General features: G+C 30.2%; 1 protein-coding gene across 3 annotated transcripts in view; it reads right to left on the reverse strand.

Moving 5' to 3' along the window:
* Window positions 1-14820, reverse strand: part of Ae2 (Anion exchanger 2) — a 310706-nt gene that overhangs the window by 226421 nt on the left and 69465 nt on the right. Inside the window, exon 1 of one of the 3 annotated variants that reach the window (XM_067052715.1) lies at window positions 12518-12680. The exons of the other annotated variants lie outside the window; for them this stretch is intronic. The gene's annotated coding sequence lies outside the window, so the exon portion shown is untranslated. Of the gene's footprint in view, window positions 1-12517; window positions 12681-14820 lie in introns of those variants that run through there. 3 annotated transcript variants of the gene reach the window in all.

Consider the following 14820-nt stretch of genomic DNA (forward strand, 5'->3'; position numbering starts at 1 on the left):
ACAATCCCTGATAATCCTCCGAGGCGTCTGAAAAGAAGATGGCCACGGGACCTTCTAATTTGAATTAATGTTTGAAGTACCACCAATGGGTGGTTATTCCTTCCCAAGATTTTCAAGTGTATATGAAACATACTACATATTTACCTATTGTATTATTTTGTACAGATGTAAATTACATTAAATAAATAATTTTAAAAAAATAAATAACCAAATATTTTTTTTTTACATATATTTACTAACTAGATCTTCTCATTCATATTCATATTTCTTTATAGTTTTGGCTTATAAAACTATATGTTTTATTTCTTTAATCCTATTATTTTACGTACATATTTCATTAATTACATATACGTTTTCTTTTTCACACTTTAAATAATTTTCATGTTGCACATATATTTACTTTCTAGATTTTCATATGTATTTAATTTTTTTTTTTTGTACTTTCCTCTTAATTAATTTTAATATTTCTCATTCTCACACATGCTTTATCATCTTACAATACTAATATGGACTATACATTTTAATTCAACACTATTTATGTTTTTATATTGTTGATTTTCTAATCATTCTGTAATTTATGTTATTTTACTTACATATTTCATTAATTTCGTATATTTTCTTTCTCACTTTATTCATAAGCTTAATTTTAAATAATTTTTTTTTTACATATATTTTCTAACTAGATTTTCGTATTCATATTTATATTTCTCAACTTGTTTTGGCGTATTTTATTTTATATTTTAATTCTTTAGTCCTGTTACATTTTTTGTTACATTTTAAATATTAAAAAAAGGATTAATTTTAAGCAGTACATACAAAACTAATAGTATGTGCTATTTTGCTAAGGATCATATAGTCTCCAATGCTGCAATTTCAAGGAAAACTAAATAATTTAAGCTATCAAACTTGAAAATCGGTTGTGCCATTTGTTCAAATAATAATATGTATTTTTAAATGAGGTTATGACTCAATGTTCAACAAGTTACCCTCCTTTTGGTTCTACCATAGTGGGGTAGAAATGAACCATTTCTGAAGTAGTTGAGAAAAAGTGGATATACACTGACCAACATATGTTTTATAATTGCTACCAAGTAATTACAGAAGTGGATAGACTTTTACTAAGCAAACATGGTACAAATTATTTTAATAAGGTTGTATTTAAATTATACTTCATAAATTCTAATGAATTTTGATTGCTGATAATTCGTAGAAAATCAGAAATTGCAGGTTTCAACAAGGTAATAAATAACGGTCGTAAATAGCGGACCTAACCCACACCTAAAACTTTCACCGATAATTTCGCTGACGAAACGATCTCATTTGCACATGATGGCAGACCATCCTACTCAAAATGTACATCACGGCTTACTTCAAAACAATTCCAGCTCTCAAAAAAATATAAGTTTTCTTCTAACGAGTATATAAGTCCAAATTGAACGTAATCGAGAAGGAAAAAAACAATTTTCTCTTCCCAAAAGTACTTTTAATACTTTTTCTCGTAGTAAAATTTTTCATTTGTAAAACTATTGATATACAGTTTACTAAAATTTACTTCCTAGGATGAATTGCTCGCAAACGCGCGCCAGAGAAACAGGCCTTTTATTTATGTGTTTCTAGTCATTCCATGACCTTTATATATTTACCTTTTCTAAAATATTTGGCTTCCTAACGGTATATAAATCTGTAATGTTTCTAGAGCAGCGGTTGTGCAAGGAGGTGATTTGACATGAATCAGGCTCGACCGCCCGATTTTTTGAATTAGTGGTATCCATTTCATGAGACTGAATAGATCCTGGAAAGCTCCCAAACCCACTAGGTCGACTCACGACTACAGTTACTGAATAATTGATTATCTGTCACAGCCGGATTCCAATCCAGGCCCATGGAGTTAGTTGCACAGTTCCTTACCACTGAGCCACGCTACTCCTCACGGAACATAATACGGTATTTATTTAAACAAAAATATTATAACAGGTATAAACTAGGGATTTACACGTCTTAAATTACAATTATTACAAGATGGTCTTAAATAAGCCAATATCAATAAACGTAATAATAAAGCAAATATAAACTTAATAATAGTAATATTAATAAACTTAATTAAATTATAGAGAAGGTTGACTGAGATAAAAAGTTTTAATTTTTAATTTAATGTTAAGAATTGACAAAGTAGGGTAATTGTGGATAGAAATTAATGACCTGGGCAGAATAGCCTGCACGAAGTTGTTTTCTTTTTAAATGATGTGGTTTTAAAATTGTATTAAGAATGTCCTTAAGGATGGCCACATGGGCCGAAACGTCCGACTTATAAAGAATAAAAATTATTTTGAGACTAAAATTGGATAAGATTTACGTATTTAAACAATAATATGGTATATTACAAATCTTACTTTCAGGAATAAAACATTTTTTTGTCCTTATCTCCTAAAGTAAAATCCTTTCATAATTTATATTTATTCATTTTTCAATACTACAATTTTATATGGTTAATTATTTCAAATAAACAAAATTTAAGGTGCCTTAGAGGAATATTTTAAAGAATTCGTCATTTAAATCGTAGCAGACTACTTTAATAGGGACCGTGTAGTATCTAGCTGGAATAAAATGTAAAAATCGTTGGTAATTTTGGCAAACCATAAAAAAGAGTAAAATCGATTTTACTATTTTGGCATACTCCTGCCATAAATTAAAATTAAGGAATTCATTTTTACTAATTAAAATTTTAAAGTGAAAGTAAAAACTCAAAATTTTTACTGTTACAAAATAGATAGCTGAAATCATCAGATATTTTCCTACATTAAATTCATCCGAACATCGTTGGTGAATTAAGATATTACGAAAAATTCATAATCTCGCCTTATTTATATATAACAGTACATTTGGACTTAACGGTGTTAGGTGGAGGGAATATATCTGTGCTCATAAGATGAAATCATTGAAATTATTAAAATAAGGTAAGAGTGATTGCGGCTTTAACGCACTTACTCAGCCTCCACTGGCTATGTGACACAGTGAGAGAACTACGCTGGGATCTCGAAGGGCCCTGCTCTACCTCGCATGCGTGAAAAATAGAGTGGGCTCGGGGATCCTCAGGTCGAGATTATAATATTGTACATAATTTATTTTATACATATAAATAATTGACAGTATAATTTCAAATATGAAGAGGATGGTCAGGACTGAGTTCAAACTAGAACGTTTCGCCCTACTTTGTAGAGCTTCATCATGGCTGTTCAAGTTGATAGCTATTACAGAATTTTGAGAAAAACGAAACGTCGGAAAATAAATAGTTATTAACTATTTTTGTTCTTCTTTGACCGCAACCCTGGCCCTCTTATTCATATTTATAATTTATTTTACAATATCCTAGTTTGGTTATGATAATTTTATTTATTTATTATTTCTTCATGTATAGTTCGGTTATGTTCATTTTATTTATTTTTCTGTTGATATGTAGAAATTTCATTTATTTATTTTATTTTTTTTACTTTTTTTTTTAATTTTGGGATGAATGTGTTTATTTATCACTATTACTCATTCCCCAAGGTTGTGACAGACTGTAATATTTATCAATAAATAAATAATATGGTGCGATGTATGGACACTTTATCAATGCAACTTGTTATAAGACACCAGCTAAACAAAATAATCAAGGTTTGGACATTATTGTAATTAGCAATCTTTTCAAGCAAGTTTTCAGAAATGTCAATAAATACTCGAAGATATTATCTCAATATATATAAACAAGCCCAGCCTCAAGACAACAATAATTTTATGTATAAATAAGAACAACTTTACTCTGCAGTACATATCAAAATCTTTAACTTTACTATGGCAGTCTCTGTAATCCCGAGTCTTCTGGAAATACAAAAGCGGGCCGAGGCTGAGAGTGATAGGAGAAAGGGAGTAGTGAGATGATGAGACAGAGAGAACGGAACAGAGAAGGAAAGAAGAAATGATTGTGTCGCAATTTTGTTCTTAGGAATAGCGTTCTCCAGAACCGGTTCCGGGCACTTAGATGAATCGCTCTGTCACGGATTCCAGTCACGTTACATTTCGAAAGAATAAAGTTTAACTCCAAGTACCAATGAAATAAAAATGATAGTCGTCTAAAATGAGAATTTTTTTTTTAAATAACTCAAGCTAACAATTAAATCTATCGTTTTTTCTTTTTATCACAAACATAAACGTTGCCATACTTCGTACAGTAGTTACAGTAATGTCGCATTAGGTACCTAAAGGTAATCGTTAATAGTACAAGTAAAGTCAGTCAAGTAACTGCTACTTTAACAATCACATGTTTACTCCAGTGACAGTGAACTATCGTACACCTTATATCGTTCTTGCAAAAGTGTTAGCCACAACCATTGCATAACTACTTGATAGTCACAATCATGATAGCATTAATAACCAAGGCAGTATTACTGTCGGACTGGAAATAGCGTGATTGTTAATAGTACTAGCAATGCAAGTGGGCTAATAGTTGCATTAACTGACATATGTATAAGCCTTGACAGTGAACTATCGCAACATATTAACCTTACGAAATGTAATTAGGATAGCTGCAAAAACATTGTTCTTAAATATTTGCCCAAAATTTTAAATTGTATCAGCCCAGGCCCAAAAAACAAATCCAGCCTGGACCCCAAAAACAAATCCAGCCTGGAACCCAAAAACTTAAAATCAGAGAGTTTCGACATGCTTCGCTTTGTCAGCTCCCACGTGACATAAGACCGACGAAGTACTATTATACGTACTATTATAAAGCGACGAAGTACTATTATACGACCAATAAGGGTTCAAAACGGAGTTACCTATTAACAAATTAAAGCACTAATATCAAATCAAAAGAAGGAATCTATGAGTGCACTCACTGAAAAAAAAATTTGAAGTGGAGGGGAGGCTAAAACTGCTTCCTTAATATCGTGTGTTTCACTTTATTCAGCCAAAATAATGGCCGATCAAGATTTCTGTTAATCACGAATCGAAAGAGAAATTGTACAATATTCTTCGGTCGGTATCTTCTATTAAACCTTCATTACTGATTGCGTAGGGTATTCGTGATTTAAGTCAATCTAGCTTTTGAATGATGACTGTCATGCACTAAACCTTTAGGGGTCCCTTTAAAGTAAAACTGACCGAAGTCATGGTACAACTAAAGGCTAAAGGAAGTGGGAAAGTTTTGTATAAAATATTTGATTAATTAATTAATCAATAATAATATTAATGATTAATTAATTGGAATGCTTGCCCACCTTGGCCTTATATGGTTAATAATACAGATATTTTTTGTTTGTTTTACAATTGATTATTGGGGGGGGAGAGGGGGTTATAGTCTCGTGCAAAAGACACCCACCCCTAACTATTTACAACGCCATAAATATTGATGGATTGTGAATTATAAACACAAAATATATATAAATAAAAATAAACTAAAACAAATTGATAAAAATAATAATTCTTATGAAGAGAGAAAAAGAAAAGTTAATAACAAAAACAATGAAATTTATAGATTTAATAACATAAATAATTGATTTCTAATGGTGGGGGGAGGAGTTAATTTAAGAAAAAGGCTAAGAGAAAATATCAAGAAAATTGTAGTAATATCAACAATATAATAGATAAATATAGAATTAATAACAGGATGTCCTACAGTACCCTAGGCTTCAGTCTTCGAGATGAGGTTGGATTTCCCAAGTTGTAAGTCACTGCTACTTTAACAGTCAGTAACTGGGAGTGGAATTTTATGAACCGTTTTTTTGATGAAGTCTTCTATTGATTCCATTTATAGCTCCCGATGCAATTGGCTATTTCTTACAAACCAAGAGGTATCTACTGCAATTCTCAGGAGTTTATTTTGAAATAATTGTATTTTTTCTTTTTTTGAAGAATTAATTCCCCCTTGTTTTAGTAAAAATCATAACAAAAATTATTACAGCAATCAATTGCTGCTTTAACGATTAAATACAAATAGTAATAGTTGCTTATTTTTCAGGGTTATTGACACCACAAAATACTAATAAGCTTATAAATGATGTTAATAAACCTTTTTTTTAATAGCCCAACTATCAAATAGCTTTACTATAATTTCTATATATATATCTGCTTCAATGAATATTTTTTCAAGTTATCCTGATGAAGCATGACCAGAAAGTAGGATTTTATACACGGGAGGCTGAGCTCAATTTTACTCCCCCTTCGTTCATTCCCGAATAAATAACGATTTATCAAAGTATTTTTGGATACATATTTAAAAATAAATATCATCAATTCATTTCATTGAATGAATTTAGGCCAAGACGATAAAAAAAATTGTATAGGAAGAAGATAGTTGATAGTATGAAGTACGAGTAGATTGTAGGAAGATAGTCCTGGTGACGGTCAATAAAGGTATCAAAATAGTAAAATAAAACTATTTATTGTTAACCAACGTTGCAGGGCTTCGTCAGGGCTAAATGAAAAACAAGATAGAAACATTGTAAGAATTTATAAAACATTAAAATAAATATACAGAAAAAATACGAATATGTGTAAAAAAAAAATAAATAAAAATTTGTTGTTTTGTTTGTAAAATATATAAAAGATAATAATAATAACAATAATAAAAGCTGGAAGGCTATCCTCCGAGACAGAGGGATTTGTGGTTACTATTCAAGATCAAGTAATTGCCACGAGATCATATGGGAAACATGTTTTCAAAGACACCGATTGCAACAACACCGGATAAGTGTCGATTATGCTCAGTAACGCTCGAATCAATCCAACATATCACTGGAGGATGTGGAGTGCTGGCTGGTACTGAATATCTGCAGAGGCACAACAATGTGGCCAAAATTTTGCATCAGGTTCTGGCTGTGAAGTACAACCTAATTGAAGATAAGAGCCCATACTACAAGTACCACCCAAATAGACTCCTCCAAAAAGGTCCTTTCAAGCTCTATTAGGATGAATCAATAATTACGGACCTTACAGAACGCCATAATAAGCCAGACATCCTTCATATAGACCTAAGAACTTATTGATGTTGGGATCCCCAGCGATAATAATATAAGCTCCACTGTGGGAGAAAAACTGAGGAAATACCAGGAATTAGAGATAGAATTGAAAGAAATATATAAATTGGAAGGTGTTACCAACTACTCCATTCATAATATCAACGAATGGTCTCAGACCAAAATCAACAGTGGCAGGCTTGGTCTGGGAGTGCCTATAGACGTGCTAAGAGAGGCTCAAGTCAGTTCTCTTAGACACTGCACGTATAGTGCGACAATTTTTAAATATTTGAAAAAGAAAAGAAAATAAACAAAATCTGAAGGTGGTTGGACTTCTAGGTCCCCCTCCTCAGACATTCAACCCACAATAGCGAGAAAAAAGCGGATAACAATAATAATGTAAGGAAGAATACATATAGAAGGACAAGAAACCAGTTACTAATAGATCTATTAGTAACTGGCTTCAAGTCCTCCTATATGTACCACCATAGGATAGTCCAAATGTCCACTTTAGGACCAACTACATATACCAAGAATACACAGAAGGACAAGAAACCAGTTACTAATAGATCTATTAGTAACTGGTTTCAAGTCCTCCTATATGTACGTACCACCATAGGATAGTCCAAATGTCCACTTTAGGACCACCTACATATACCAAAAATACACAGAAGGACAAGAAACCAGTTACTAATAGATCTATTAGTAACTGGTTTCAAGTCTTCCTATATGTATTCTTCCTTAAATTATTTCTTTAATATATTTTATAAACGAAACAAACAATTTTTTTTTTTTTACATATTTTTGTATTTTCTCTGGATATTTATTTTAATGTTTTGTCAATTCTTACAATATTCAAAAACAATTTTGATCCTTTTTCTCAACTTTATTCTTTTGAAACTTCCAACGTTTCGACCACCTAGGTCATTTTCAAGGATTCTTTTACTTTTATTCTTTTTAAACTTCCAACGTTTCGACCACCTAGGTCATTTTCAAGGATTCCTCTACTTTTTAAAGTTAATTAATTTTAAAGTACTTTAAAAGTTGAGAAAAAGGATCAAAATTGTTTTTAAATAAACTAAACCACTCTCAAACAAGTATATTAATAAAAAATAAATCTAATTCTTACAATGTTTGTATCTTGTTTTTCATTTAGCCCTGTAAAATGGGGCGAAACTTTGGTAAACAGTAAACAGTTTTCTTTTACTATTTTGATACATTTATTGACCGTCACCGGACTATTTTCCTATAATAATAAAACAGAAACAATATTTTTTATTTAACCTAAAAATAAAATCTAATTAATGAAATACCGCCCTCTACATTCTGGCACCAAGAGCGAGTATTACCTTTATCCCTCTCATTTTCCCGTTCTCATGATTGAAAGAACCGTAATTCGGTGATTATCCAGCTTCAATCCAGTAATACAAGTCTCGGGGTCGGAAACGTTAGAGAGCTGTGAGACTATTTCAGGGTTTTTGCAGCTTTACATCTTACTGCTAAGAAATAGATTAGTTTAATTTATTAACGAGGTGGTAATCCCGTCTTAAGGATGGTTTTAATAACCCTCTACGTATTCGTTTTAGAAACATTTTTTTCCCACATTCCGAAATCCAGCCTTAAAAGGAGAATTTCCAGTTTAAAAGTTAACCTCACAGCCATAGTCGTCTTTGAGATACAGTTATCAATAAGTCAGTGAATACGTGGTATCTGTTTTTATATGTTAAGAAAAATAAAAAACTGTTTTCATCTTTCCCAATACTAGCCCGATTTAAATGATTTTTTTCTATTATTCCTTAACTTATTTATTCATTAAATTATTTCTTTTAATTTATCTATTCATTGAAGTATTTCTTTTAACTAACTTTTGTTTTCTTCTAAATCTATATATTAGTTTGTTTTTAAAAATGTATTTGTCTCTTTTTGTAAATTGATCTACTGCGATGACTGTTATGTCTTTGGTTTGACTTTACATTGCTGTTAATGAAAAACTCATTCAATTTGTCTAACGGATCGAACGTGGGAAGCGGATCACTGGGGGGGGGGGTCTGAGAAAGTGAAATAGGGAAAATAAAATTGTCAAATTGGATGATATTGTTAAATTAAAAAAACAATAAAATAAAATATTTGTATTTAGTGTGTTGACGAATATTGATTGTAAAACGAAAAGGTATGGAAAAACAAATTTGTTATAATATCATGTAAATATATGTATTGTATATATGTAAGATCATGGATTGATTGGTAAGCTGAGTATTGTAGCAACCTCATGTATTTAGGCAGCATGGCTGAGTAAAGCATTTCTCTTTCTAAAAAAATTAAATTATCTGTTAAATGATCAGCTAAAATGTATAGTTTTCGAGTTATTCGAAAAACTTTTTTCTTAGGTTCCAGAATTCTTTTTAACCATTTAGAGTCCCATGTTTTTTAAACCCAGCCTTATCGCACAAGAAGAAAATTGACAAATAATTTCAGCTTCATAACTATTGACATATATGGGCGTTGATGACCGCAGGGTTTTACGCCCTAAAGCCCCAGCAACAAACAACAAACAAACTATTGACATATTTGAGACGCAGAAATCGATAAGTCAGTGAGTAAGTGGTTATTGGTTATATTCTTTTCTATACTACAGATGGTTATATTCTAAAATACAGATGGATCCAAAGTACAAATCTAATACTGATCACATTTAGATTATTACCGTAGAGAATTTCATTATTTTTCCAATTAGTGGATATAATCTTCCAGGATTTCCATTATTATTGAGTTATATGAATTTTGTTTTAAAGTATTAGAAATAATTTTTTATAAACCACTTAGAATCCAAATAATCTATCCCGGCTTATGTAGATATCTACAGCAAAAGGGAATTATCATAAATAATTTTAGCTTCATAGGCATAGAGGCATAGCATAAAGACCGGTGGGAAAGAAAAACTTGTTTCGAAAGGAAAAATTATCAATACAGCTTATAAGGCACAAAAAAAAAATTGGTTGATTCCTTGTATAAGCGGGTTTAGTTTGTGCAAATATATTTCATAACATAATAGCAAAAATAAAACTTTTTAATCTAGTTGGGAAATCACGTCAAAATTATTGGGAAATTTAAGATTTTTTCTCCTCTAACTAATTGTTCTATCATCCCGATTTTTCAGTTCATTTTTAGGAAGTAATTGAAAATAATTAGGCATAATATAAAAACATTTTCTGTTTCTATGTGGCAATAATGATTAAAATTTAATATCAGAAAACTCTTCGGAATCCATTACAATGATTCAGCATTAAGAGAACTGCTGAAATCTCAGTTTCAAACAATACCGTTTAAACAAGGGTTAGAGTTTCACGATTGATTCTTGCTGGGTCTTAAAATGTCAAAGTTCAAGATGCCACAAATATTCAGCAACAAAATTAGGAGTTCGGTCGTATAATATGGTAACTGTTTTGTTTTTTTTTAACGCTGATTTCATAAATTGTTGAAAGAATTTTAAGTAAATTTGTTTCATTAAGAGAATAACGTAGATATTAAGTTAAGTGACTAATAATTGAATATAAAACATAATAATTACACTTTAACATCGTAAACATTTTCATTCATGTTTTAAGACTGAAAGTCTCAATATTAAGACCCATAAAACTGAACATTACATTGTCAATTAAAAAATATTATCGCAACAAACGATAATGGTGAATGATAAGTGTCAAAACGTCAGTCAACTAGAACGAAACGGGTGCTTTATATACAAGTAAAATGTAAATAGCATTTTCCGATTTATTTAAACTGTAGGTCTCACAAAATAAACGTTGTACCAAAAATATTATTTATTATAAAAATAAATATAATTATTACACAAATTAAACACTATTCTTAACTTTGAATTAAATAAAACGTTTTTCCAAACAGAGTTCGTCGATCTAACTTTATCAGCTTAGTTCGCTTTTTATTTCTATTAGAGCGGTCAAAATATTGTTACTCGGACAAATAGTAATCAGAAACTTAAAAATATCAATGATAAGTAGCATTTAAATTTAAATTTACTGTGACTGAATAAAAAAAATTAAGAGTCAACGGAAATAATAAATTTATTCCCATAAAACACGGGGGGAATTGATCCTTAATGCTTCAGTTATAATTACGTAATCAAATTTCACATTGAAAAATGTCTTTTAAAAGTTTAAAAATCGTTGGATATACTTGTTCTTCATCACAAAAATTGATTCATTTGGTGAAAAAAATATATATATACTATCTAAAATGTGATATAAGATTACAGGAAACGATATAACCATTCGATAGTGCATCTCATCCCTCACAAAAAGTAGTTTCAATTTTCAAATAAAGTAGACTCTTCCTAGACCATACGATATTCCTCAAATATTTTATAAAGTTACAAAATATATATATATATTTTTATATTTATATATTGTAATTATGAAAATTATTTAAGTAGGTTTTTCGTATTTGTTTGCTTCCTTGGAAATTAAATAAAATTGTCCAAACAGAATTGACGATTTTCACTTGAATTTTACGTTTCAGACATTAAAGAACACATTATTCTGATTGGCACCTAGTTGGTCTAATATCGATTTTATAAGATTCCACCCACCATTTCCTTTACGCATGCGTATACGCATTTTCCTCATCACATCTATTTTTCAAACATACCTTAAATAAATTTGAACAAAATATTTAGGGGGATTTGGAAACTAATACAAAACGGGTGTATTATAAACTCACCAGATTAAGTCAACTACTTTTGCTATGCACAAAATCTTTTTCTAAACACGCATATTTCATTCTACCATAAATATTATTTTCATATGACAAATTAAAAATAAAATTTATTCCTTTATTTATATAACACTTGAAGTAAAGGAAATTATGTACCTACCTACCAAAATAACTAATGAACCTAAATTAATACAATACATTTTATTATAAAATTATAGTTAATGTGCTATTGGAAATCAATCTACCTAGTAGAAATGATAAGAAAGCTATATCGACCTCTGCCCTTTACAGATCTTTTTTAAGAAATAAAAATTTAATCAAAATATATTATTTAATACATTAATAAGTTTTTAATCACTCATTTTTTCGTTTAAATAAATTTGAAAAAAAAATTTTTTTTAATAATTGGACTAATAAAACCTTAATTTGATTTAAAATAAACACAATTAATGACGGCCAAACTGTATAAATAGAAAAAAAAATCTAATAAAACCAGTATATATCCTTCCCTAAACGACAAAACATTTGTACGAATGTTTTCGTTAAATTAGATACTTATAGATAGAAGGAATAAAAAAAGCTATATAAATATAAATAATCAAAATGAAATAAGGAGTACTAATTTACAAAACACTAATCATAAAAATCCAATACATTTTTTAAAAAATAGTGTTTACTTATTAATAATATTACTTACTACAATATTTTTACACAATGAAATTTAGATATTTAATTTTTAATGGGGCATAAAAATAAATGCTATGATGAACTGAAATGATTCATTTGCTGCCTACCTCTTTGGTTTTTCCAGACGGGCGCCAGTGTCATCCAGCAAGAGGAGGATATCCTTGCGGGCGAGGTTGGGTAAGGTCGGAACTGACAACAGGTGGATAAGGTACACTAACACTAAGACCGCGACCTGAGGGAGTACAAAAGCTGTCGGATAGACCCCACAGAGTACACCATCACACTGGCCCTCTCTTGGCTATAGTTCGTCCATCTGTCAAGGGGGTGCAGCACTAGCCAATCGACCGCCAGGGGTGTCCCTTCTGGTAGCCTTGGTGGCCTCCAGGGGTCTCTGCGGGGCCCTCATTTACAAAGGGGCCGGCTTAGCGTCCACTCAGAGCGCCAATTTTTGAGAGGTTGAAAAAAAAAAAAATTTAATACAAAAAACTAACCACTTATTAAAAAACGTATTATTTATTAGTAAACTAAGTACGGTTAAAACGAAATATTAGAAGAAAATAGTTGGCCGTATGTAGTACATTAGGGGTATTCATGTTCTTTAGTTTAACATGTTAAAGCGTGTTAAATAAAAAACTTATAATTATATTATTTCAGTTTGTATATATACCATGTATTATATTATATATCTGTAATTGTTAATATATATAAATATAGAGGTTTAGAAAATAAAATAAAAAAATATTATTTCAATGTCTTGAGACAAGGTTAATTATTTATTAAATAAATCAAAAATTTGTATCCTTTATTGTCTCAACACTTTTTTCTTTTTCACCAGTCCAACGTTTCGGCCATTTTAGCCATCCTCAAGGACATCTTCAATTATAATTTCTTCCTCACATTAATTTAAAGTTACTTTTGCAAGTTATTCTGCCCAGGTCATTTCCTTTATTATAAGTTAAAAAGCCTATTTTTTAAAATTTAAAATCATTAATATTTAATTCTTCTTATATAAGATTATCCACAACAAATTCACTACCATATAACAAACCATTTATTGATGTGAGGAAGAAATTATAATTGAAGATGTCCTTGAGGAAGGCTAAAATGGCCGAAACGTTGGACTGGTGAAAAATAAAAAGTATTGAGACAATAAAAGATACAAATTTTTGATTTATTTAATAGAAAACTTATGTTAAATGGAGAAATATTTCCTTCTTTTACCATGTTTAAACGATATAACATGTAACATGGCTGAGAGTCTGTTAGTAGGTCTGTAAAATGACGAATGACGTCACGAAACAGACCGCTTAGCTCGTCATCGTTTTGTTTGTTATAGTGTTAGATTAATTGCTCGTAGTTTATGTTTTTATTATGAATTAGTATTGTTTTGGATGTTTTTAAATCTAACAAAGCAATGGATTACAATAATAATAATAATAATAATAATAGTAATAATGTAATGGCAGCTGTCAATTAGCAAATATTGATTCTCTTCCTCACAAGTTAAAAGATCAACAAGGCACTCAGTGGCCAAACTTTCACACAACTTCTACTTTTCACTAAATCTAGGCATTTTGTAATAAATTATTTCAATAAACACTTAGAAGTAAACAATAACATGAATGAAATGTTATAAAGCAAGTTGCTCAGAAAATTCGCTAGAATCTCTTATGCATTTAACATTTAACATGACTTTAAATAGGACTGCTCACAATCCAATGCTTATAACATTTAACATTTAGCACAACATAATGAATGCCCCTATTGTTGGAAGATAGTCTGCGTGGCGGTCAACAAACATACAAAATAGTAAAAAACTATTTCATGTTAGCCAACGTTTTGCCCAACTTTGCACGGCGTCGTCAGGGCTTTGAAAAACCAGATACAAACAATATAAAATGTGACAAAAAATTAGGACAAAAATACAAATAAAATAAAAAATCCTACAGAAAAAATCTCCCTGTCTAATTTCAGTCGTCTACCTGGATCAGGATGAGGTATATCTCATCAGTTATTTTTATATTATTCCCCTCTTTCTTGTCACCGTACCTTATAGTACAAGAGCCGGTAAGAAAAAAAAAAAGTTATTTCACCCCAATTATTTATTAATTAAATAAAAACTATAAATTACTAGTCAAAACTGATGAGTCTGCCAAGTATAGCTAGGAGGAATACAAAATGGCAGCTGTTTCAAAACCTTAGAAACTCATTAATTTTTCATTTGAAGCTCTATATCTTAAAACTACTAACAACACTAGAAAATCTAAAATAAAATTATTTAAAGAAGAGTAAATTTACTGAAATATTAGCTCTAATAGAGCTAATTACGACCAACAGTTCTCCAGATATAGCCTTTTAAAAAGCAACATTTCATAAAAATATATTGAAATATCAGTGGTTAGTGAATCTA

This window comes from Halyomorpha halys, unplaced genomic scaffold (assembly GCF_000696795.3).
Source record: "Halyomorpha halys isolate HHAL.00 unplaced genomic scaffold, Hhal_1.1 Scaffold87.1, whole genome shotgun sequence".
Lineage (NCBI taxonomy): Eukaryota > Metazoa > Arthropoda > Insecta > Hemiptera > Pentatomidae > Halyomorpha > Halyomorpha halys.